This window comes from Haemaphysalis longicornis, unplaced genomic scaffold (assembly GCF_048455015.1).
Source record: "Haemaphysalis longicornis isolate Haplotype H1 unplaced genomic scaffold, Haemaphysalis longicornis Haplotype H1 scaffold_10, whole genome shotgun sequence".
NCBI lineage: Eukaryota > Metazoa > Arthropoda > Arachnida > Ixodida > Ixodidae > Haemaphysalis > Haemaphysalis longicornis.
Window position 1 is genome coordinate 125,847,959 of NW_027526204.1, and position 23,267 is coordinate 125,871,225.

The 23,267-nt window shown below is 48.3% G+C and overlaps 1 pseudogene; it reads right to left on the reverse strand.

The window, feature by feature from the left end:
• Positions 1-6,748, reverse strand: LOC144160083 (speckle-type POZ protein pseudogene; annotated as a pseudogene).
• Between the last annotated feature and the right edge of the window lie 16,519 nt (positions 6,749-23,267).

The following is a 23,267-nucleotide window of genomic DNA, read 5'->3' on the forward strand; positions in this document are numbered from 1 at the left end:
TTAACGGTCAAGAAGCCTTTTTAAAACTTCGAACACGAGAGTGTTCTGACGCTGCCCCAGGTTCTTCCAGCAGTCCGTGTTTCTCACGGCCTCGCCATGTTTGCAAATGAAGTCGATGGCATGCGCCTTCAGCTGGTTCGCGCTGTGCAGGTCGGCGAACAGAAGGGTCTTGGCGACTGTGTCTACGCGCAGATTTTCACCGATGACTTTTTCGCACATGGCCTTCAGGCGCTCCAGGAGGTGCTTGTCTGCGGCCACCAGCAACTGCATGGGGAACTTTTGAAGGTTTGGTGCCTCACCCGTGTACACGAAGCGAAGCATCTCGCGGAAGACTTCACTGCCAATGTCCGGTATCTCCACCTCGTTAGTAGTGTTCTCAAGCATGTCGTGCTTGAACATCGATGCGAAGACAGAGCATCGAGCGGCGAGGATGATTTTGTGAGCGCCGATTTTAATGCCACCAACCTTGAACACAACGTCGCAAGCCATTCCGCTGTCAAGCAACTTGCCGTAATCGCGCGATACCTGACTCGTGGTCAAAAAGATGCGTAGTGCTTTGCCCAGACGTGTTCTTAACCGATTGGGAAACAACGTGCAGGTCGTACTTCAATCTGAGACAGCCGTCTCGAAGAAATCCTTTCTCCGGCGCAAACAAGTCGTCCCTTCTAATGAAACACTTCCATCCCCAAGTATCGCTGTCGGAGACAAGCTTGTCGAATGAGCCTTCGCTAGAGTACTTGTAAGTAAGATCTGAATCGAGGAGGTGAAACCAGGCCTTTACGTGGGCAATGTTCTCTGAGAAGAGAGCTTGGTAGAGAATGTCCCGATACGTGCGCTCCGACCACGGTACTAGTCGGAGGAATAAAGCCACCTGGCCACTGCAACACTCACATCTGCCGTTTGGGTGCAGTTGTAAACACCACTTGTGGCCGCCGCAATCGTTTCCTGAGGGAAAGGTAGAACTCTCTAATTTCTCGCCGGTAGCGCTTCCGAGGTAGCTGAAGCTTTTCATTTTCCACGTGTAGGAAATCTTTTTCACGTTCACCTCAGTGCAGCACCAGTCGGTGGTTGTTGGTGCTTCACCGTTTGCAGACATGGCCGTGGGGGCTCGTTTTGTGGCCATACCAAGCGGTAGTGTTGACGGCGGCTCCTACCACTTAGGTGGGCGTCTTGTCGCAGGCGCGAAGTCTTAACAAAGTTTCTGTGAGCCTTAGTACACTTTCGGTGAAGTGCCAGGAGTCCGTGGCAAAAGTGTGTGGGGCTGTCTATGCAACGCCAGTCCAACAATCCTTGCGAATGTGGCTTCGGCAGTAGGCATCCCCGAGTGACTGGTTGCAAAGCTGGATCATCGGTGGGAGCCGCGTAGAAGGTATGAAAGGCACATGTGTTGAAGCCAGCACCAGTGAAGCACGGACACGCCCCTCGAGTTCTTTGACTTGCCCAACCACCGCTGTCCTCGTCTGAGCACCCCTGATAACGATGATGACTGATGATGTTGATGATTCCCATAGATTGGACGCTTGTTCAGTAGGAAGCAGACAAAGATAAATGAGTTTCTAAGTGATGCACTGCACATATGCTCTCGAAACATGGTGTTGATCTTGTAAAGGCCTCACTAAAACCGCAACAGACGGTAACATAAACATACCTCGGTCGTTACTGCTCGTTGGAAAGTTGTCACACGGTGCGCAGGATACCTAAATTAATCGTCGAGTGGCACGAACGCAGTTCGTGCCACTCGACCCCACCAGCGCGAGGCTCCGGTTTTTTAATGCGTGGCATTCTTTGCCAAATACCCCCCCCCCCTCCCAAGCCAGAACATGCGTAACGCCCTACATTTCCGCAATAATGTAGATTTAGCGGAATTTTCCAGTTTTATTGTTATAATAGCGTAAACATGGATAATTGGTCGAACAGAATTTAGCGAAATCAAGAAATCAGAGAAAGTACGACAGAAATAGCTAAAATAGCGGACCATGTAAGGCCGTACATTTCCACGAATATGCCGGTTTTGCGGGTGTTCCAGCTTTAATGGTGATAATAGAGTAAGTGGAGATTACTTGTTAAACAAAATGTTCAACAACCAAAAATGAGAAAAATGCAAAAACAGCGACAATGGTGAACCGTGTAACGCCCTTCCTTTACACAAAAGTGCAGATTTACGGAAGTAACACCTGTAATCGTATAATAACGCAAATGGAGGTAATTGGTTAGACAGAATTTAGAAAAACCCAAGCATTTAGCTGTAAGGAACACACACTCAGGACAAGTGAAATAAGAATGCTTTGCATTAGCACAGCATTCTCTGATTTTCTGGATATTTCTTTTCTCTTCTTTTTTTGTCTGTGTTGTATCGGTAAAGCTCACGACACCCTAAAAAGTGATCTTTTTTTACCTTTTATGTCCACTGCCTTCTGCCGCCTTTTTAAAGCCAAGTGGGTATTTTTTCCCTTTTTGTGTTTGGCGCACATCTCTGCTGTACGAAGTAGTGTTTCCTATCCTTTGTTTTTTTCTGCTTCCATCTCGTCACTCATTGACGCCATTTGCTAAGCCTCGATTTTTATTATTTTTTGTAGAAATGATTCTGCCCCGCACTTTTGCTTAAATAAACGCAGTGTCTTTCGTTTTTTTTTTTGTACAAGTTTTGAACTTCATCAGGGAACCAGACTTTCGCGACACACAGCATGCATATTTGACAGGTGAATCACCAACGATATCAGCTCGCACTAAGCGGGTTTAGGTAGTATATGTGGCTTCGCGCCGAGAGGGGGGGGGGGGGGGGGGGCGAGGGGGGATTGCAGAATGGTCCTTGTTAGTCGTTGTTACTGTCACTGGACGTGGCGAACTATCCCATGGCGCCGTAACTCACAATTAATGACGATGATGACACGGAAGAAGCTGTGGGCGGGGCAGAGCAAGTGCGCATTCTGTCATGGCCGCCATGTTTATACTGTAAATTCATCGCTTTACCATCGCCCGTGCTCCCCACATCATTGTTCCGTCGCCCCGTAACAATCTGCTGCGTAGAATTGCTGCGTGGTAGTATGTCTGTGTTTGTAGGCGTCGACAAAGTCCTGTGACACTAGTGTTGAACGAGTGATGACAGCGGGGATAATTCGCTTTTAGAAAAGGAAAGGGGCGAAGGGGAGATACGATGGGTGGACATTAAAGGGCCAATGGAGACAAAATACAACTGGGTTCGTTAAATCATTGCTTGGTCCCCATTGGTGCCAATTTTATCGGCAACCTCAAGCAGATCCATCCGGTCGCCGCTTCTCTTTATTATTGCTCTATTAGGCCTGCCCAAGGCGCTCGGAGTAGTCGATGGTTTGGGGCACGCGCTCTACGCCGGCGACATTTCGCTCTGGACGATGAAGGCGGGCTCCTTAGGTTGGATTCAAGAGACGCTGCAAGAAGCGCAGATGTGGTTGATAAATGCGCTCCCTTGTAGGTCAGCGAAGAGGTCTTTTGTAATAGCAGCTGAAGTCCTCTTTTCGTATCTTCACTTTTAGCTTGTCTGCTTCCTCCTCACTTCCTTGTTTGGAGACGTGTTAAAAGCGGCCGTGGCAGTCAGGCATCGCACCCGGTTTCCGTACACTGAAGCTACCAGCCGTCTGGAACTCTTTTCACTGCAAATACGTTGTGATGCTCTGCTCCCCTCCTCACGTCTTCTAGCGAAGTTACATGCGTATTAACTAAAAAATGACGGGTTTTCATTTAATAAATAGCAGTTAATGGGCGGGTTAGCGCAATGAAGACGAGGACGGTGGCTGACGAGACAAGCACTACTGCCAGCCTCGACTGCCACCGTGTGGCTTTTTAGCTTACTAAAATGCTCTCTCTCTCTCTCCCTCCCTCTCTCTCTCTCTGCCACCTTAGCCCTGTCTTGTCTGCCACCGTCCTCGTCTTCTTTGCGCTAAGAAGGAGGAGGGATGCCGTTAATGATGAAGCCACCCATTAAGTAAGAACCAAAAAGACCAAAAAGACGTTTTATTACAGAGGAGTGTTTAAAGGGGCCATTAAGAGAAAATAAAACTTCGTGTAATTTGAAAGAACTACGATTCAGTATCTCACTCAGCTCCATTACAGCCCCAAAAGATGTTTTTTAACGAAAAAAAAGCAAGAAGTATTTAAAAACTTTCAAATTTTACGCCACAGTGACGTGTTATGAGCAAGAATGACGTCATACGGGCCAACAATAAAACATAATTTTTGGTGCGTTAACTGCACATTGGCATTCAAGTGATGCGGTCAAATGGAACTAGAGGCCCCATTACAGACGTCCAGTCATGTGTCGTCGCGACAGGCCAGTTAGGCCGCCGCCAATCGCACAAACAAGGTTCCGTGACGTCATAGAAAAGTTGCGGGAAATTGGCTTGGGGGTCGCGACTGCTTCACACGTTTTCTTTAATATCTCCGTTATTTGTTCGAAGACTGCGATGATATTGGTATCATTGTTATCGGGACTATGCAGTCTTTCTAATAAACCCAACTTGTATTTTGTCTTCATGGCTCCTTTAAGAACGGTGCCATGGTTGTTTGGAAACAAAAGTTGGAATTTGGTCGTCCAGCGTCCCTTTCATTTTGTTCGAGATGTTGAAGAGCATTGGATTGTGGGGCTTAACGCGACGAATCTACACATTGGCTATGAGACCCGCCGTAGTGGAGAGGTATGGATTAATTTGGACGAGGTCGGAATTTTCGACACACGGGCGTTTTCGCTTTTCGCCTCCGTCAGAAAAGCGGCCGCCGCGACTGGAAATCGAACCCGTATCCTCGTGCTCAGCACAAAAAAAGCCTTAGCCACTGAGCCACCGCGGCGGAATGGCGTTGAAGATCACAACACAATGTGCCCAGAGTAAGTCAAGGGCCTATTTTTAGTAAACTCGGTCGTCATCTTCCGGAGTGCAAGTTTTCACCGGTTTTACTGTCGCTTCAAACATTGTGCGACAGTTAGAAACAGGCTGTATTTCGACGCCATCTTGTAATAGCAGCGTTCAGGCAAAAGTTGCCCCCAATGGTCTTTCGAAGGCCCGTACTCAATGGCGGAACTTGACTCCGGCGAAGTTTTCTAAGAAGCTACTGCCGCCTCGGCGCAGGGTTAAGAAGTACACCTGCTGTGGCTAAATCGCCGTTGGGCTGTATAATTTCAAAGCTGGTTGCGCGAGTAATCCCCAATTTTTATGTTGTGCACATAAGCGCTCAAGGTGAGCAGTCACCGTAGACGCTTGACTCCACCCGCATGCATCGAAATTTGATCGCGTTTGAGGCATTGTGGAAGATGTCAACAGAATCGAAGTTAAAAAAATAGCCTGCTGCTTGAGCTGAGGCATCCTCTGGTGCCATATTTCCTAGCCAAATTTCTCCATTTTAAAAAGTACCGAGAAATTTTTTTCCCCATTTACGCGTAGATGGACATCAGTGTATGTTTCAGAAATACGCATTGGCAAACTTTACCGATACAGTGATTCGCCGTTCAAGCTTCGTGATGCCATAAAATTTAATGCGAAAAAGCCTATGAGGCATCGATACCTGTTTTCACGAGTTCCGCCTTCTCCGCGTAATAAGCAACCAACTACTGCTGCTGTTGTTGTTTTGAGGGATGAATTTCTGTTTGCGACACTCTAGAATACTGAAACAGGCGGACTTGTGTTAACAGTTTAGTATCATTTTAACCGATCGAATTTATTGATGTGGCGTGTGGTACTGTTTCGCGGTACTAAGATCGGGTTTTGAAAGATTTCTAAGCGTGAAGTTGCCTTCACCTTGAATGAAAAGAAAAACAGATACTGGAAGTGCCTGGTTTAATGTAAATGCTTAACAGAAAAACATTTAGGTATCGCTTTTGGTTAAGGAAAGGCCGTTTTATTGGTGCTCTTTCCCGGTTCTCAATGTCCTATGCTTTATCCGCTCCGTCCTACGGCTTTGTCACGAGGTCATATGCAACGTTCTTTGTCGGGTGAAATGTATAGGGTGAATGTTCAAGGTTTACTGAGCATCTCAAAAAACATAGTTGGGCAAGTGTTCACAGGTTTCCGTTAATAAAGAATGCATTAATCTTATCGAAGTGGCTCCGTACCAACCAGCACGTGTGTCATATGGTTTTAGGGGAAAATTGTGAAACACTCACACTGATTAAGGAATGTCAGGACGCAACAAAAAGTGACCGCTCAAGATTTATTACGTGCTTCTTTCTGGTGCGGCTAATTTAGCACTGATTGTATGTCAACGTCATTGGCATCCATACAGGTCTAGGAAAGGGTTCAATGCAGCTCGCCAATTTAAATCGCCGCGGCAAAAAGTGTCGGGGATGCAACCTTTATTCGTACCTAATTCGCTTGACCGGTGGGCCCTTGGGTGATATTGCACGCGTAAAGAGCTCTGTCGAAACCTCCAAGGCGAGAGCCGGGTGGCGTCTGATCATGTTCTGCCAACCCGCGGTTTCCTTCACAGCAGATGCGTGACGGCAGATGTATTTCAAAGCCAGAGACTTGAGTTGATGCGCGCTGTGCATATCGGCTAAAACCAGCACTTCCGCAGCATTCACTGTACAGAGGTTCGAGTAAACGGCCTTCTCACACATTGCCTTCAGGCGCTCCAAGCCGTACTTGTCGGCAGCAACCAGTAAGTCCATCGGGAATTTGTCGATTCCTGGAGCCTGGCCGGTATATATGAACCGGAGCATCTCATGGAACACCTCGTGGTCGATGTCTGTGATGTCCACCCGGTTCTTGATGCTCTCCGTCATCTCGTGTTCGAACATTAATGCGAAAACGGGACAGCGAGCCACAAGAATGTTTTTGTGGGCAAGAAGTTGGTGGCCGCCCAGGTTGAACACCACGTCGCCGAATTGTTCACTTTGCAGCAGCCTGCCGTAGTCCTCCGACAGCTGACAACTTGGAACATTCACATTCAGCTCGCTTGCAGTGTTCTGCCCAGAGACCGTAACGGCCTTGCCTTCCGATACGGTCCCATTGCACAGTATTGTGAGGCTGTCGTCGGGAAGGAGTCCGGAATTTGATTGGAATAGGGCCTCTCTCGACACAAACTTGCTCCAGCCCCAAGAGATTCCTGGTCGAAGACGTATTGGAATTTTGATAGAGAGGGTGTTTGTCTCTTTTCCACCATTGTCTAGAATAGAAAGTCTGTATTTGACATCTACCTCGTTGCTCCTGCACTCAACAAGCCGAAGGAACGCAGATGTGAAATCCTTGACACTTTCGTGTGTTCCGTTAGGGTAGATGTCCAAGCACCATTTGATGTCTGCACGGCACCCTGAAGGAAATATCGAACTTTCCACTTTGACGCCGCACTTCTGCCTGTAGAAGCTGAAGTTCCTAATTGTCCACGTGTGACTAAATCTCGTAATTTCCATTTCGCTGCAACACCAAGTGTGCGGCGCGGACAGCGTGTCTTGACCTTCACTCTGTCCAACTTGAAATCGGCGCGGGTTCATTCTAACGAATGAGGCAGTAACCGCTAAGTTCCGTTCTCGGAGCACTTCGTCCACCGACGCTACGGAATTCCCGGAACAGAGCTCTGCGCTATGATATAACGGGAGACGATGGGTGAAATTTGAAGATATCCACAAATTATCACTGGAGCTGTTGGTAGCGCTCGCAGAGGACTCACCGAATAGGCAGGTTAGGAGGCGATGCTAGAACCAGGTGGTCGAAACACGAATAGTACTCAACCCGTTCTGTGAAGCTAGGTGGTGAATCAGCGCTGAAGACTGAAGCCCGGGCGACGAAACATCCAGACGCCAATCAGATCACGAGAATATCTAACACCGATTGAAGCACAGGAATGCCATGCTGTCGGCTCCCCCCCGCCCGGGAGTGCACGTCGAAGGGCAAGACGGCGTCTTTCATCCGTGCTGCAACTCCCGGGCTCCGTAGGTGATGGTGAAGATGAAGATTGCTATGACGATAATGATGAGTATGATGATGAAGGTAAAAGCAGCATCTCGAGTGGTTATGAAGTATTTCACTGGTGCTTCTCTCGCCTTTGTAGCTGCAAAAAATTTGAAGGAACTAAAGTATCATTTCCGTCATGAATCTTGTCGCAGCAGATTAGGGTAAGACGCCGAATTATCCTTCATTATTGTCATCATGGCCCTGGCCGGTGGGGGAATTGAGCTCTACCTTTGTATCAGAACGCCAACTGCATTTAAAATTTGCACTGCAGCTATCTCGTTGCCGGACATTATCTGCACCCATAGAAAAGTTATCATATGAACTCTGGCCAACTCTAAGGCAGCGAGGAATAGCACGTCAGGCGCAACCACTCGAGCTCCCGCTAACCCTCCTGTGCTGCTGAAGACGCCATCACTACTGACATCCCCATACCCGATTGTTCAGGAACATCTAGAACAAGCGCAGATCACACAACCACCGGCAAGTAATGTACGAACGCGCAATAGATGTCTACAAGTGAGTCAGATGTAAGCACCCACCGGCCCACCACACACAAAAAATGAGGCAGACAGACCCTTTTTCCAAGCTCCGTTTCGATCAACAATTACTATCGCTATTTGACTGAAAATATCTGCACTATTCGTGAAAGCAAAGCGCACCTACATTACATAATATTGCCTTGCGAGTAGCTGGAAACTGACGCAACTGACAACGATAGCTTGGCAGATATCAGCACACCTAAAGAGTACAATATCGAAACTGCAGAACAATGTAAGGCTGTTCTTGTAATCTCCCCATTGGGCCACAGCTGGCAGTACTCACGAATGGCCGAAGTCGCCCCAAGGATACAAGAAATCCTAGCTGACGGCTAATTGAAGGGATGAATCCAAACGCTTTTTTCCTGTAGAAACCAATTTCGGTCCAGAAACCTGACTGACGGTTGCGATACTCCTTAATGCGAAATTTATGCCAAGCGCGAACTGCAGTCTCGTCGGTGATGGCGCCTAGCTCTTTTGTCTCTAGAAGTTCTCGCGTCATCACCGAACGTGGGACGGCATACGCTACTCTGGCATTACCTTGCAGTGCATCGCCGCCGACGAACATGTTGTAAATTGGGTTTTAACCTACCGCGGAACTATCACGTGGTTAAGATGAGCCACGCGACAAAGATCCCAACGAAGGACCGAAGTTCGTGCAGCAAGCAGCGCGTATACTGGGCTTTTCGGCCTTTTTAGAACTTCAAAGAACAGTCTCCCTTTCGTGGATGCCTCGTTTTGCGTCTCCTTTCTCCAGCGCCACGAGACACTGAGGGGCACATGTTTTGCGCGGCCTCACCATGCCGCCCTCCCCTCACATTTTCATCATACCTTCGCCTCCGCCTGTCTCGTCTATGTTCCCTGTCCTCTTCGTTCGCCCGGTTACAACAAGGACAACGGTGACGCGAAACCACAGGAGCGGGCGCTCAAGAGCTGCGCTTTAAAATAAATTCTCTCCATCTTTCCCTCACTCCCCTCACTCTCTCTATCTGGCTATCCGGCTGTCCTTCAGATGCTGAGTGAGTGAGTGAACAACTTTAACGGAGCTTCAAATAAAGAATGGTGCGCGCAGGCACCAGATGGGGTGGTTCCCTATTCGCGGGACCCATATGTGTCCAGTAATTCTTCTCCTCGAGCCACCAGCTGTTGCTGAATGGTGAGGTCAGAGCTGGACAGTAAGGTCTCCCATCGCTCGAGCGGGTTGGAATTGGGGGAGGGGGGAAGGGTGTAGGGGGGTGTCTTGAGTTTTTTGCACTCCCCAATAATGTGCGCGAGAGTGCCGTCTCCCCGGCAGAATGGACATGTGTTGTCGTGTTCTGCAGGGTACATTTTGTGCAGAAGCGCCGGGTGTGCGAGCGACCCTGCCTGTAAGCGGCGATAAGATAAATACGTTGGTGGTGACCTGAAATTTCGTTACTGTCGCCAGCACTCTCCATCATCACAAGCACCCTACTAAAGTGATGTCAAGTCCCGCTTTTTTTAACACGAAGGTGTTTTATGCCGGCGTACATAAGCCTAGCCAACGCCATATCCGTCACGGAAATGACATCACCAGAAAAAGTTTCATTGGTGTGGCGGCGCCAGGTTTCGGGCCCAGGATCACTCCGGCATCAACGGGAGGTGTGAAATGATCTACCGACTGAGCCATGAAGTCATGCCCGAGTCATGTACGAACACGCCTGATGTTCTTCCATCTAACTCATTCAGATGATGCTGCCGTCTAGGAGAGGTTAATCGAAGGAGTGCATCATGACGATAATGAGCGCGGGTAGTTGGCGCCTTGATAGGGCAGCGTGTAGCACCGGAAGCTGCTGTGTTTACCCGTCCGCTGCCTACGTGGAACGCCGCTCAGCATGTGGAACGCCACCGCCGCGAGCTGAGCTCGTCGCAACGCAAGCGTCCGGCGTACACGCCACAGAGCAAAACCAACGTGGTCACACCTTTTCCTAAGCAAAGGTGCGACCAGTAGGATGTCGGCCAGCAAAAATCCGCCAGCAGGATGTCGCTCGCGAAGCACACCCACAAAACTGCTGCAGACCTGCAAATCATGCTCCTTTCTCTGTAGCATACTATGACTTCACCTAAGGATTCGCTGACAACCCGTTCGGTTTCGTTCGCACTGTTTGTGAGCGTGTGGGTTTTAATCGGGTTTGCGAAACGCTCCGGCTCATTTAATTCAGTATCTAATGTTAATGCCTCTAACGGTGCCATACCGACGAAATGTAAATAGCGATGTGAAAGTTCATATCGATGCACAATAACCGTTCAAATGCTCCTGTGAAGGCACATTCCACTTTCGTGTTTTACCGATTCTAATGAAAGAACGCTCAACGACAGTTTTGAGCAATGCAGCGTGCGGCCCTACTTAACGCATTTTGAAGGCACATTCCACTTTCGTGTTTTACCGATTCTAATGAAAGAACGCTCAACGACAGTTTTGAGCAATGCAGCGTGCGGCCCTACTTAACGCATTTAAATGTTTTAGATTGGCTAACCTGAAAGTGCTACCTTCGTGAAGTCAAGTTACGGTAGAGGCTACGGTAAGCCCGACTTAACGTAACCTGACTGCACAAAGATAAGCTAACCTAACCTAAGGAAAGCTAACCTTGCCTAATCTGACGTATGCTAAAATAATGTAATAGTTTATCTACCCTACATCACCGATAATGTGAACCGCCAAAAAATTATACCCTGGTACAAGATAAGGACGGCAATATCTCATGTGATGTATCACTTCGCCGAAGCGACGGACCCGGAAATCAAAACGTCCGCCTGCTTTGATTCTAGGTTGCGCCTATTTTAAACAGCCCAAATAGTAATATCTTCTTTTTCATAGCATGCTTTCTTGTCATCAATGAAGCCATTTATGAGCAGATCAGTAGCGAGAAATCACGAATACGACCCGTATCACGTTCAGAAAAAAAAAGGCTAACGTAACGCAAAATAGTGATTGCCGAACAAGTCCCTCGGGGCACTTGAGTGCGCTTACGCGCTTAGAAGCCGAAACCTTGGCAATACTTTTTACAATTTGTTTTCTCCTACATATTATCTGCACCCTTTTCTTTGCTTTTGTTCCTTCGTCTTTCAGAGGGCATTACTTCAACCACCGTCTTTTCGGCTATACCGTATTGGCGTCTGTTTATTTGCTTTCGTTTCTTCGTCTTACGGAGCGAACTACGCCAGCAAGCTGACTGGCAAGCGACACAACTTCTCCATAGCCTTGGTTCTGCGCGGCTGGTATGCAACTCTTCTACTTCCTTACCATAATGTTCATGGGTCACACGGCATGCACCATCCAACAACTTTTACGTTTCGACTTTATAGTGCCGTGAATGTTTTGATGCGGGCATCTTGCCCCTCAAAGCTCCCAATTCCTGCCCAGTCCCCATAGTGTGTGTGTGCCATGAAGAAAGGAACAATGACAAGAACTTTTGTTCTACGCTTGCATCGGGCCGATAAGCACAGTTAACAATAAAGAAAAGAAGATAGCCCAGTGGAGCCCCTAGTTCCTTATTGGTGGCAAAAGCGCACCAGGGTATTCCAGCGGAACCCTGTCCCAACTGATGTTCGAAAATTTCGAAGGATTTGGTACCCACTGGCCAAAATAAAACGCTTAGTTTTCTCCATATTCATGGCTGCTCCAGGCTCGTCACAAAAATTCTTAGTAAATGTAAGGGCTTCTTGAACTTTTTGAACACTGGCCTTTTGCACTCACTCAAGTCAAACGCGCCTCGCAGGCATGGATTAGGCGAGAACTTTCTGTGTTTTCTCGTGCGCAAGTTGCAACGTCTTCTTGGTAGCAACGCCTGTTTGTGTTTCAGGTACTGCACTGTGCGCGGGATAAAGTCCAGGCTCTACACAGAGTATTTGGTACGTTCATGTGGGGATCGAAATAGAACCCATTGCGTAGAGTTAATTTCTTTCTTCCTGTAGTGTCTAGTGGTTTAGGGATAATGCACTTGTTTGGGCACCAACTTGCGTCGCGTTTTTAACAGCGAAGCTCTTGGGCACATCGTTTGTGTATGCTGTCCGCGGTCAAAAATACCAAGAAAATGCACGCGTGCCTCGACAGCAAGTTCGTCAAGCGAAACATACCCACTTCGGGACGTTGGATAGTATTGGCCAAAAAGTCAACCACGACACTACGACTGTACTAAGACTCAACTTTGTGTCCGTCAATGATCACCTACAACAGCTTCGCCATTGAAGTGTTGCGCGTGAGTGCCAGCATCCCTGAATATTTCTCTTCTACAGGTTGGCGGTTCATCCGCGTTCACTGAAAGCACATAGGCTACGTTTAGCCTTTTCTCCCCTTTTCTACGGGTGAGGTTAACGCGAAGCCATGATATGGTTGTCTAAAAAAACTTCTGGATGTCATTAATTCCTTACTTTTTGGTTTTTTTGGGGGGAATCTCTTTAGACGTTCAAAGCGGCTATAACAAAAAAATTATTGATAATGTATTCTCGGTGCCTGTGTATCACGAGCCCCAATTGCGGGACCATAAGATCAGTGTTTTAGATCGCGACAAGCGTATGTGGCCGCAGCAAAGTGCCAAACGTTTTTCTTTATGCTTCATTCGCAAACACCTTCCGTTAAAACATGGCCAAGCGAAAAAAGGATGTCGATCCATTGGTCAGACGATTGAAGCTTGTGCAATCAAACAGAGACTGTTGACCCTTGTTTTGTGTTGTGCCACGACGCGGTGTTTTTGTAAAAGGTTTCGCAACGTACACTTAAAAAGGACATCGACATCACCCCTTACAGAATTCGTCTTGTTTTTTTTGAAAATATTAATCCGGTGTCCTCGTCTGTATTGCGTGAACTTGGTCGCTAAGCCTGCAGTCGCCGTTACCTAGTGTTCAGGAGACGGTATCCGTCTGGTTAACACGCATCGCGGCTTTTCGAAACTCAAGTTTAAGGTTAACTGTCTTTCAAAGCTTCCCAAAGCATTACGTGAGCACTTCCTCGCTGTCGCTGAAAGATCTAATTACTGCATCTACCCGCGGGCTAAGGTTGCTTGTTTCTTTCAAAACTTCGTTTATGTTGCTCGGGAGCGTCGGCCACCGGTTCTGGTGAAGGTTTCTGAGGAGCTTCCCAAAGCATTACGTGAGCACTTCCTCGCTGTCGCTGAAAGATCTAATTACTGCATCTACCCGCGGGCTAAGGTTGCTTGTTTCTTTCAAAACTTCGTTTATGTTGCTCGGAAGCGTCGGCCACCGGTTCTGGTGAAGGTTTCTGAGGAGCGCCTTCAACTCGTCGAGGCCGGTTCCGATGTCGTCAGCGTTAAGGAGAAGCCTTTAATGCAACATTTGATGCCCCGGGGCAGGCGCAATGGGCTCATCTTGGTATCCAGCTTGGTATCTTTTGGAAGGTCTGGGTGTAGCACGGGACACTGCAATGTAGACATGACACAACGTGCAAAGTTCCCTCCCGCTCATAATGTGTCAGGACGGCTTTAAGCGTGTGACGAATGTGTAGTCCTGTGATATGTTCGAGCAGCAAGCCTTAAATAAAAAAGGAATAAAAAATAAGCAAGAACCATTGACGCGTGGGAGGAGTTAGCGACCTTTGGGCAGTGCCAATCATTCAAGCGATGAATATTTTAACAGCGCAGCTGCTGTTGCTGGCGGTAATATGAGCGGTTGCGGCGTCATCAAAAATCTTCGAGTCATAGGTACTCCCACCATTTACCGAGCACGTGAGCACACGTTTTGTGAAGCGCGCCCGGCGCCATCCAGGCTTGCGCGTGGTGCTCGCAAAAAAAAAAAAATGGCCGCGTATCTGCTCCTTTTATTGCAAATGTCGTCAAAAGAGGACAGTAGACATTTGCCAAGGAAATGCCCCCCTTCGCTTTCCCCGCTCACCTTTCATGCTGTTCCTGCCCCGTCGCGCTCATCTCAAGGTAAACACACTAAAGGTTTGCTCAAGGCGATTTGAATTTAGCGCATTCCACTGCTACAGGCGGGGTTCCTCGATGCCAGCGCTGCAGTACGGCGGAGACGGGCGTGAATGGAGGCGGCCGACTACAACGTTTATAGAACCGTGTAGCCGTGCTCCACGTGCGTTCCAAGCAGAACGTGGAACCTAGCTTGTGGAACATTTCATTGCTGTTGCCGCGTGATTTTTCATATGCCGCCAGGAGGCGAGGGTTTTCTGCAGTAGGTGTAGAATATCATTTGGTATCGAAAAACCAAGCATCCATGATTTTTTTAATAAAGGAACACTGTAAATATCTCTTGTGTACTAATTTCGTGTCTGATATTTGCGTAACGTCGTGTTCTTGTTCAACAAAGTCGACAAGTATTAACATATAAACTGGGCTTAGACGTTTACATTTGGCTGTGAGTATATAAGACTATTGCGCAGTAAGCATTTTACTTTGGCCGGGTGGCTGAATCGAGTTACAGACAGACTGACGGACAGACAGACAGACAGAAAGACAGACGTACGGAAAGACATACATACAGACAGACCAAAATTTCTGGGTTTAAGTAGCCCAAGAAAGCCCAGCATTTGGTCGGCAGAAAGAAAACGGAGAGGAGCGTCATTCGAAGGATGAGATAGCGGAACCAAGCCATCCTGATGTGCTAGCTCGGGGCTACACCACGGCGCGATACAAGCGCAGACACTGAAACGAATCGGCATGTGATCTTAGTGATTCCCATTTATACTGATTTAAACTAATTAGTTTAGTAAGTTTGAGATTTTTATAATATTTATTTATAGCGTGAGCGTGCGGTGAACGCTGGGTAAATTCGCCGCGCCATCTACACTGTGCTACGTGAGTGAAAACCGCCCTTCCTCCGCAGCCGCTTTGGGAGTTTCTTGTCCCGCACGCCATGAAAGAATCGTTGGCTGGTAGAGGTAGAAAGCTTCGCTTTAAAAATATATCGGGACACTCCTTTACGCCTCGCACAAGAGAGCTCCGGGGTTCAAAGACAAGAGACTTTTACAGCAAAGTTGTATACCTCTACCCCCCATAGGTTTCATCTCCGTTCGCAAAATGGCCAAAGCGCCAGGAATACACTAATACACTGCGTGCTTCGCCCCTGACCAGGTTCCACGTTAGTGGAGAAGGCCCGGGATTTTAGATGCAAACATCTCTTGCTCGGAGGTATATCACTCCTGCGTGCCCCGTCCGCAACCCCTCTGCTCCTCTCTCACTCCCCCTCGGCAGCGATAAGCATGTGCGCGCTGCTCACGCCCTCTCCCTCTCTCCGCTCCCTCGCCAGCTATAAAGCAGCTGCGCTTTGCACGTGCCCTCTCTCCCCCTCCCTTCCTTGCCAGCGAATAAAGCAGGTGCGCGCTGCGCGCTCCCGTTCAGTCTTCTCGGAGAGATCGCCTGAGCCGGTTCTGCTACGTCGTTGTATGATGAGTTCGACCGGAACCAACAGTCCCGTTAGCGTAGATATGAAGCATCGTGGGGGTGCACACTGCGTTCCCATTCGTGCTCCGATAAATGAAACAACACAATAGAACCACACGGAACCCCCATGATGCTTCGCATCTCCTCAGGGTTCCCCACGGGAAGATGGTGTAATTTTTTCTTTTGGTACCGCGTGGAATGAGTTAGTGCAAACCAATTACGTCTGATGAGTGAGCAAGCCCGAAACTTTCTGTTACGAGGTACTTGGGCGCAAAAAAGGCGCAGAATGCCGGCAGTTTGCGCTCAAAGCTCATTAGGCTAGAGCGCGTTTCTACGCCCCAAAAGGGCGCGGAATTCCGACGTCCAACTGGTGGAGCGCATCCTTCAAGCGCCACGCAGCTCAGCGTTCTTTCGTATTTGATATCACCCTTCATACTGCGGAATGCGAACGTGTATGCTGTCGTCATCATGGGGTGCGGGTGGCTGCGACGTCGAGACGCGCCTACATTGTCCCAAACTTTGGTCGAGCACCACGAGTTCTCCCCCTTCTCTTGAAGCTGCGGTATTTCATATATTTTTAAATGCTCTATACAGATTTGTCAAAAAATGAGCTGAAGAGCTTTTCAAGAATACTCACAATTGTTTGCAATTTCCTGGATACTTTAAACGCGAAAATGGGCCAGTCTGTTTAGGCTGCGATGAATCGGTAATTGTTACTTTGACGTAGAAGTTCTTTTTTTTCCGCAATAAACTTTTTTTTTCGTAAGGTCGCAATAAACTTACAGTTTGAGCACCTGTGATAGTTTGTTACGCGGTGAGCAGATGCCACAAAAGTGCTGCAGGATTTCACAGAAGCTTTCTGGAATACTGTGCTCACCACTCTGGCTGTCGTAAATTCTACGCGAGTGCCTGAAAGAATGACTTTTTTTCTATTTGAAGCAATTTGTTCTGTTTTTATTGGTGTTCACGTGCTGCCCCAGCTGATCATCATCAAGGCATTCACCTGCTTGCAGCATTGTCCGAGGTGGGGGATGATATCTCTTGAATGGCTCCCGCACGGAAGACGAATAGCAACAACATGGTATCAAGGTCCAGGCCGCTTAAGCGGGTTGCACAGCTGTCCCTTCCAGTATGCCTTCTGCCAAAGCCTCCAGCAACCTCCCGAAGGAGGAGGTGACGCTCGGGCCGGCGGGGCTCTGAGACGACGTCGAGGCTCCGTGAGCGACCACGGGCTCATAGACGACGTAAATCGTCTCATTCGGCTGCTGCTCCAGGGTGTCGTTGGAAGTGAACTGAATGTATTCCACGGTGGGCTCAGAGTGGTTGGGGCTCGTAGGGACGCCCTTGGCCTTTGGCTCAATGAAAGTGACGGCAGCGCCGATGATGTTGGCGAAAAAAAGATGCCCATGGATAAGGACACGCTGACGACGGCCCTCAGTGACATCTCACCGGAGGGCATGGGTGATGAACTGCCATCCTCCCCGGCCGACACAGGTCGGCCGCGAGTGATTTTGACCGTGGAGGACGAAGTCCGTGGGGATGTGAAGTGCGACAGCATGCCGTCGAGCGAGGCCATTTCTGTGATCCCAAATGGCATGGCGCGTTGAGTTGCGAATTTTGCGGGAGATTACTCATCGGACGAGAATGCGCAGCGTTGCATAAAGCGGGCCCGCCGTCCCTGGCTCGTGGCTCACGCAGCACCGCGCATGCAACTCGTGCCGGTCAAAAACTTCGTCGCGTTTTCGTCACATAGCTGGCGCCTGTGTTAACCAGAAAGGAGGAATACGTTTGGCTAAAAAAGGGGAAAATACAGACGGTATACTGCGCCAGATATGCATACATTTCTTCTCGTAAGGCGTTATACTATTCATTATGGCGGGCATGTTTTGTGTATCTGCTATGTATGTGTTCTGTATACCTGCCATGTACCTGCAACGCATTTTTGCGTCGGTTATATTTAGGCAAGGGTAATACTTTCTGGCTTGCCTGCCAAAAATCTTGCTTTCTTGTTGATTTCAGATTTACCTGCACTGCTAGAAAAGGCTAGTATGATAAGCCGGCGTTATCGGTGAAATATTCCCTCTTTTATGGCATTGTGAGCCTGGCTTACGGATTAGGAACTTACTGCAGAGACGAATCCTTTGTTGGTTTTTCTACGCCGTTAACCATCCAATATTCTTGGTGTAACTAAATCTGTTTGCCCCATTTCTTCAATTGAGGGAGCTCTGATACCTGTTAGGGCGCGTCCAACACCCAACTCCAGGTATGGCGGCCTTTAATTTCCTCAAAATATGTGCAGGTTTTCCAGCCCCTGTATTTTGAATATGTACGTACGATTAATAAGTTGATGCTCACTTGAGATTTACCCGCTGTTCTAAATTTCTGTTGATGGAGGAATATTTCGAGCTCGCTGCGAGTGCAAGCCAACGAAAAGGAAAAGAGCCTGCGTGTGTGCTGGCTTGTCTGTACAGCTACACTAGAAATGCTGTCACCGTCTCCTCCCTCCAAACGATCAGTTCACTCAGCACATACGTCAAGGTGCCGGTCGGCTAACCACTTTACGCTACGTCGCCCTTGTTACTTGCGGCTTGGCAGCAAACGCACGGGCATCGCCCTGAAGGCGGCTGTAGCCTCGAGTTTGAGACTGAGCCGTTGTGAGAGGCACGAAATGGTTTGACTTAAGCGAATGTAAACGCCCCTTTCCTTAATACTGCGGTCATAATGCATCCCGCAGCATAAGACCACGCATGCACCGCAATGAAATGTATAAGCTTTGTCACATCTCCACACTTTGTTTATCAAAAAATAAGCAATGACCTTCTCGAAACAACAGGAGAGACAGACGCAGTTACGCGATTAGTTTACACTACTTTCCATCGGCAAATATTTTTTGTTATTATTTGTAAACTTCGGTTACATTACTTAGTTCGCAAAATTCATTCATTCATTCATTCATTCATTCATTCATTCATTCATTCATTCATTCATTCATTCATTCGTCCATCCATCCATTCATTCATTTCAACTATTTTATGCGACTTTTCGCATACTTAGTGGTGAAGCTAGCGTGTCTGTCTCGTAGCAGGAAATCTGAGCCCCAAAGAAGCCTTTTACGCTCTTGGTAAAAGAATGCGGATCCCTTGAACTGTTCAGGTTTTCTATAGTTCGCTTCTCTATAGCGCGTCAGAATCCCGCTTTCTATTCGAGACAAGCTGGGTCATTGATATGCATTCGATGGGATCCTCGAAAAGCCAGCGAGCGACTTCACAAAAAGTATTAATCCGACCGCAACTAAAAAAAACTATCCAACAGACAAGAAACGAAAACAACGAGCTCTCTTCTCAGCTTGAACGTAATCTCTGTCAATATTCTTGAGAACAGACGCAGCTGCTTTGCTACTCTATAATGCAGACATCGAAGGATGCACGCCACATGAACACTAGTCTTTAGAAAAGAAAGAGAAAGATCGATAAGAGACGAAGTCTTCGTGCAAGATGAAGAAACGTACGGATAACTAACCGAGAGAAAAGCGAGAGTAAACAAAAAATAGTAAAATAAATCAGAATAAAGTCGATATTACGGTGTCATTACGCAGACATTATTGTGTAAATTGCGTACACGGGGATAACAAATGATTCAGGAAATGGCGGTGTCAGTGACTGAGAAAAAAAAATCAGGGGGGATTGCGCCAATGCATTGGGACCTACAGCGACATTTGCGTACGAGTGGCGTACGATTTCCTGGGAACCACTTTTATAATGCATTTATCACCTAAAATCTAACAAAATGCCTTCAGTGCGGGCACGTACAAGGGGTAAAGTATATCTGAAAGTCGATTTCCGTGAGGGTAACTCATTACGCTCGGCTGAACTGAACCTGCCTTTTCACACTGTGGCATAAAGGTACTATGATTCTATTGATGATCCAAACTTATAGGTAATCTGCAACAGTTTTCCAACTTTTTCTCTAAATCCTAAATTCTTTCCGAACGTAGTGAACAAACACATCCAGTACGTGGAATAGGGGGTGCCTATCAGGATAGAAAAGGGGATGCCTTTTGCCTTTCAACCCAAGAAACCCTTACTCAAATTAAAATGAATGAATGAAAGTGACCTAAGTGACCTAGTGCACTACGTCGCTCCTACATTCGAACAGGCAGACTGGGGACGCAAGCCAGAGCTTCCTTGAAGCTGATGTCTACGAGGCTGGGGTGAACCTGTTCTATTCACGTGCCGTCACAATAACTTGTAACGCTGTGAGCACTGGCTTATCTTTTAATAAATATCTGTCAGCGGGTGTTGATAGCGCAGTCAATAAGGAAAAAAGCGGATTTTATTTACTGTTTGCAGTTGAGGCCATTTTCTGTGCCGGGAAACAACTACAACAACGGTGGTTCGACGCATAATGGCGCGCTGAAAGGCTTTCGCCTTGATAACCCTGTGATTTCTTGGACGGATATTTATTGCCCCGCAGGAATGTCTTGTCTATTGCATATTTGCCACTCAAAAAGCTTTTGGGATCTATGTATCCTTAAGCATTCCTTATCGTGGTTGCCTAAACGTACAACATTTTAGATCTGAATTGGCTGAAGAAAAGAAAACACTATTTTAAATATGAAATAATTAATTCCCGCCATAGTTTCTGTTTAGCCAGCAGGTTCTGGTGTCTTTACAGGTATAGCAGTTCTAGTGTAGGCGTTGAGTTACGCAGTTGGATATTCTGAATTGTGTAAACAACTTTCCTGAGGCCTTTGTAAGCGGGGAGCGAAATTAAAATTCCGTCCCCTTTACGATTCACCTCTAGCGTGGCGCGCGTGCTTGATGTCCTGCGCTTTCAGCTCATCTGTTCGATCTGCACAGAGAGCGGGATGAATTAATGCGAACGAATTCTGTCTACTGCAGGGATTGAAATTTCCCCGAAAGTTCGATAATCCACGGAACATGAGCCTTGTTTATTAATTTGTTCTTTCCAATAGCCATTGCGAAAAAACACGCTTTGCGCATTGACAAGATAAAATAAAACGAAAGAGAGCTCTTCGGCAACAACGAAGCCGTTGACGAAGCCTTTCAGATCACGTTAAAGGGGTCCTGAAATGCCTTCCGCCGATGCATGGATGTACATGTAACCAAATAAAGCAATGTATTAGCAATCTCCTCCTGCAAGAATTTTGTTAAAGCGATGAGTATTAGCTGAGAAATCGTAAATCAAAAACCGCGAATTATCGTCGCGCCGTATTTCCTCCTCCTTTCAACTGTTTCTTCGCTGTTGGCCTCCCCTCCCATGATGCTCCGCTCCTCAGCGGTGACGTACTTCCGCTATTGCGCTCCCACAGACTGCCGTCTGCTACGGGCCAGCTCTTTCGGCTTTTTCATCTCTGTAGACACCATGGACACAGGCTGGAAAAGCGAACGAATGACCTGGCCACATGTGTGCGGCCTGGCCTTGCCCTTTCGCGGTGTACGTAGCTGCAGTTGGTATCGGCGGCGAACTCGCAGCCGCGTGGGGAGAATCGTGCGCTCGTTCCCTTTGGTGCACCGCGCACTGTTTATCCAAAAATCGCGGTCTCAGATGTGGCCCCGCTGGTGCCGGGTGTTATTTTGCGGTGGTTGTAATTCCTACTACCGGCGGCATGTGAAAAAAGACATTTTCAACCGACACAGAACCCGTGCACAAAACGCGCCGGATCGGATCGCTTTATCAGCGGCGATGAACGTGAAGGCGAAGAGCAAACCAACGCTGCACTCGATCAGCGAGAACCCGTGTTCTGACAAGCTGCACCCATGTGTTGCATTCAACACTGACGGGAAAGCGTTTGTTTGCACTTGTTTGGATAGTCGTAAAATGTCCAAACACTCCGGCACTCCGCTAGCAGATCAGCCGGCGAGACATTTCGGAAAACATTTGACAGATGGCGCCGTATGCATTAGTGTGTCGCTACGCAAAACTGATGAGACGCTCTGCTAAAACTCCCATCGCGATGTCACGTAGCGGGACGCAAAAATTTAGCGTTTAGCGTATGCAAAGGCCACAAACGCTGTACTAAAACTCTATTAGCAGCAAAATAGCGTGCGTATGTGAAACCGCTTGCGTTTACAAAGCTGCACGCCCAGCGCGTACGTTTCAAACCTAGTGACATCGTTTAAATACACTGGCAAGCACAGTGTAACGTAGTCAGATATCAACCGTATGCTCAGGCGACAAGCAAGAGGTTGTTTTATGTGGGGCGGAGATTGCGCATAAAGGCCCGTTCGCACTTGCGACGAAAGCGAGTAAGAGCGGCAGGAATTCCGTCGCTTTGTCGCGCGACGATCGTTTTTGTCGAATGGTCGGGACAAATTTTGGTTGCGCGACAGAATTCCCGTCGCTTTCGCTCGCTTTCGTCGCAAGCGGGAATGGAAAGTTCTGCCGCTGCCGTCTGCTACGCAGCTCGGAGGTACCGCGCGATCTGCTCGGGCCGGATGAACGCGCACACTCCCGCATGGCAGCGCCCCAAGCGGCAGACGGCCGCGTACATCGCTCCCGGCGCCCGCCTGGAGCCCGCCCTCGGCACACTAGCCAGTATATTTCAGGCACTATAATGGAGGAAAGATTTTTAAGTGCGAATGCACTTTATAAGCGACCCCAAACCATCCACCGCCGGCGGCGGCGGCGTTGGCGTCCGCAGTGCTCCTCTATATTTGAAAAAGAAACAGCATCCGGCGCCAGGTTTCGTTCCGAGGACTTTGCGGCCGCAGCGCGACGCTCTACCGACCAAGCCACGGACGCGACGGTGATATCAGTGTTAGTGACGGCCTTATATCTTTAACGCATTCAAACTACGTCGTCAGCGGCGTGCGTTGGCGACTCAGCGGCGTTATAGCGGCTTGATAACTGCGTGGTGTACACGTGATACTACAAACCCGATGGAAGAGATGGAAGAGAAGGCGGCGAGGCGGTGGGCTGCGGGGGCCGAGCGCAAGCGCCGCAAGCGGGCCGACAACCGTGCATTCGCACTTTCACATTCTCCCCCTCGGGGAAATGCGGGGGAATTTTTTTGCTTCCGATGAACCTAGTTCTTTGCCCCTGTGTTTTTAAATACGTGAAGTGGTTAGCACGTCGTCCTCACGCAGCTCTGTATCGTCGTAGCATCGCTGATTGTCCGAACGAAGTTTGCAGCTAAGCCAATGCAGCGACCGAAGCTGTGTGTGTGTGTGTGCATCGCCTCCTGTGTGTTGTGGACGCGTTCGTTTCGCGATGAAATGCGAAATTGTACTTCTGCGGGTGGATAGTGCGTCCCATGGTCTGGATTATCTTTCTCGAACGAAGTACCACTCAACCTCGCATGGGGTATGTGCAGTGTGCCTGGCTAAAAGCCTTCTCGCTTGCGCGCCAGAGTTGTGACTTGCTGCTCGTCCCCGCAAACCGGGTGTGAGGTGAGTGCCGAATTTACGACGGGCAGGAGGAGGCAA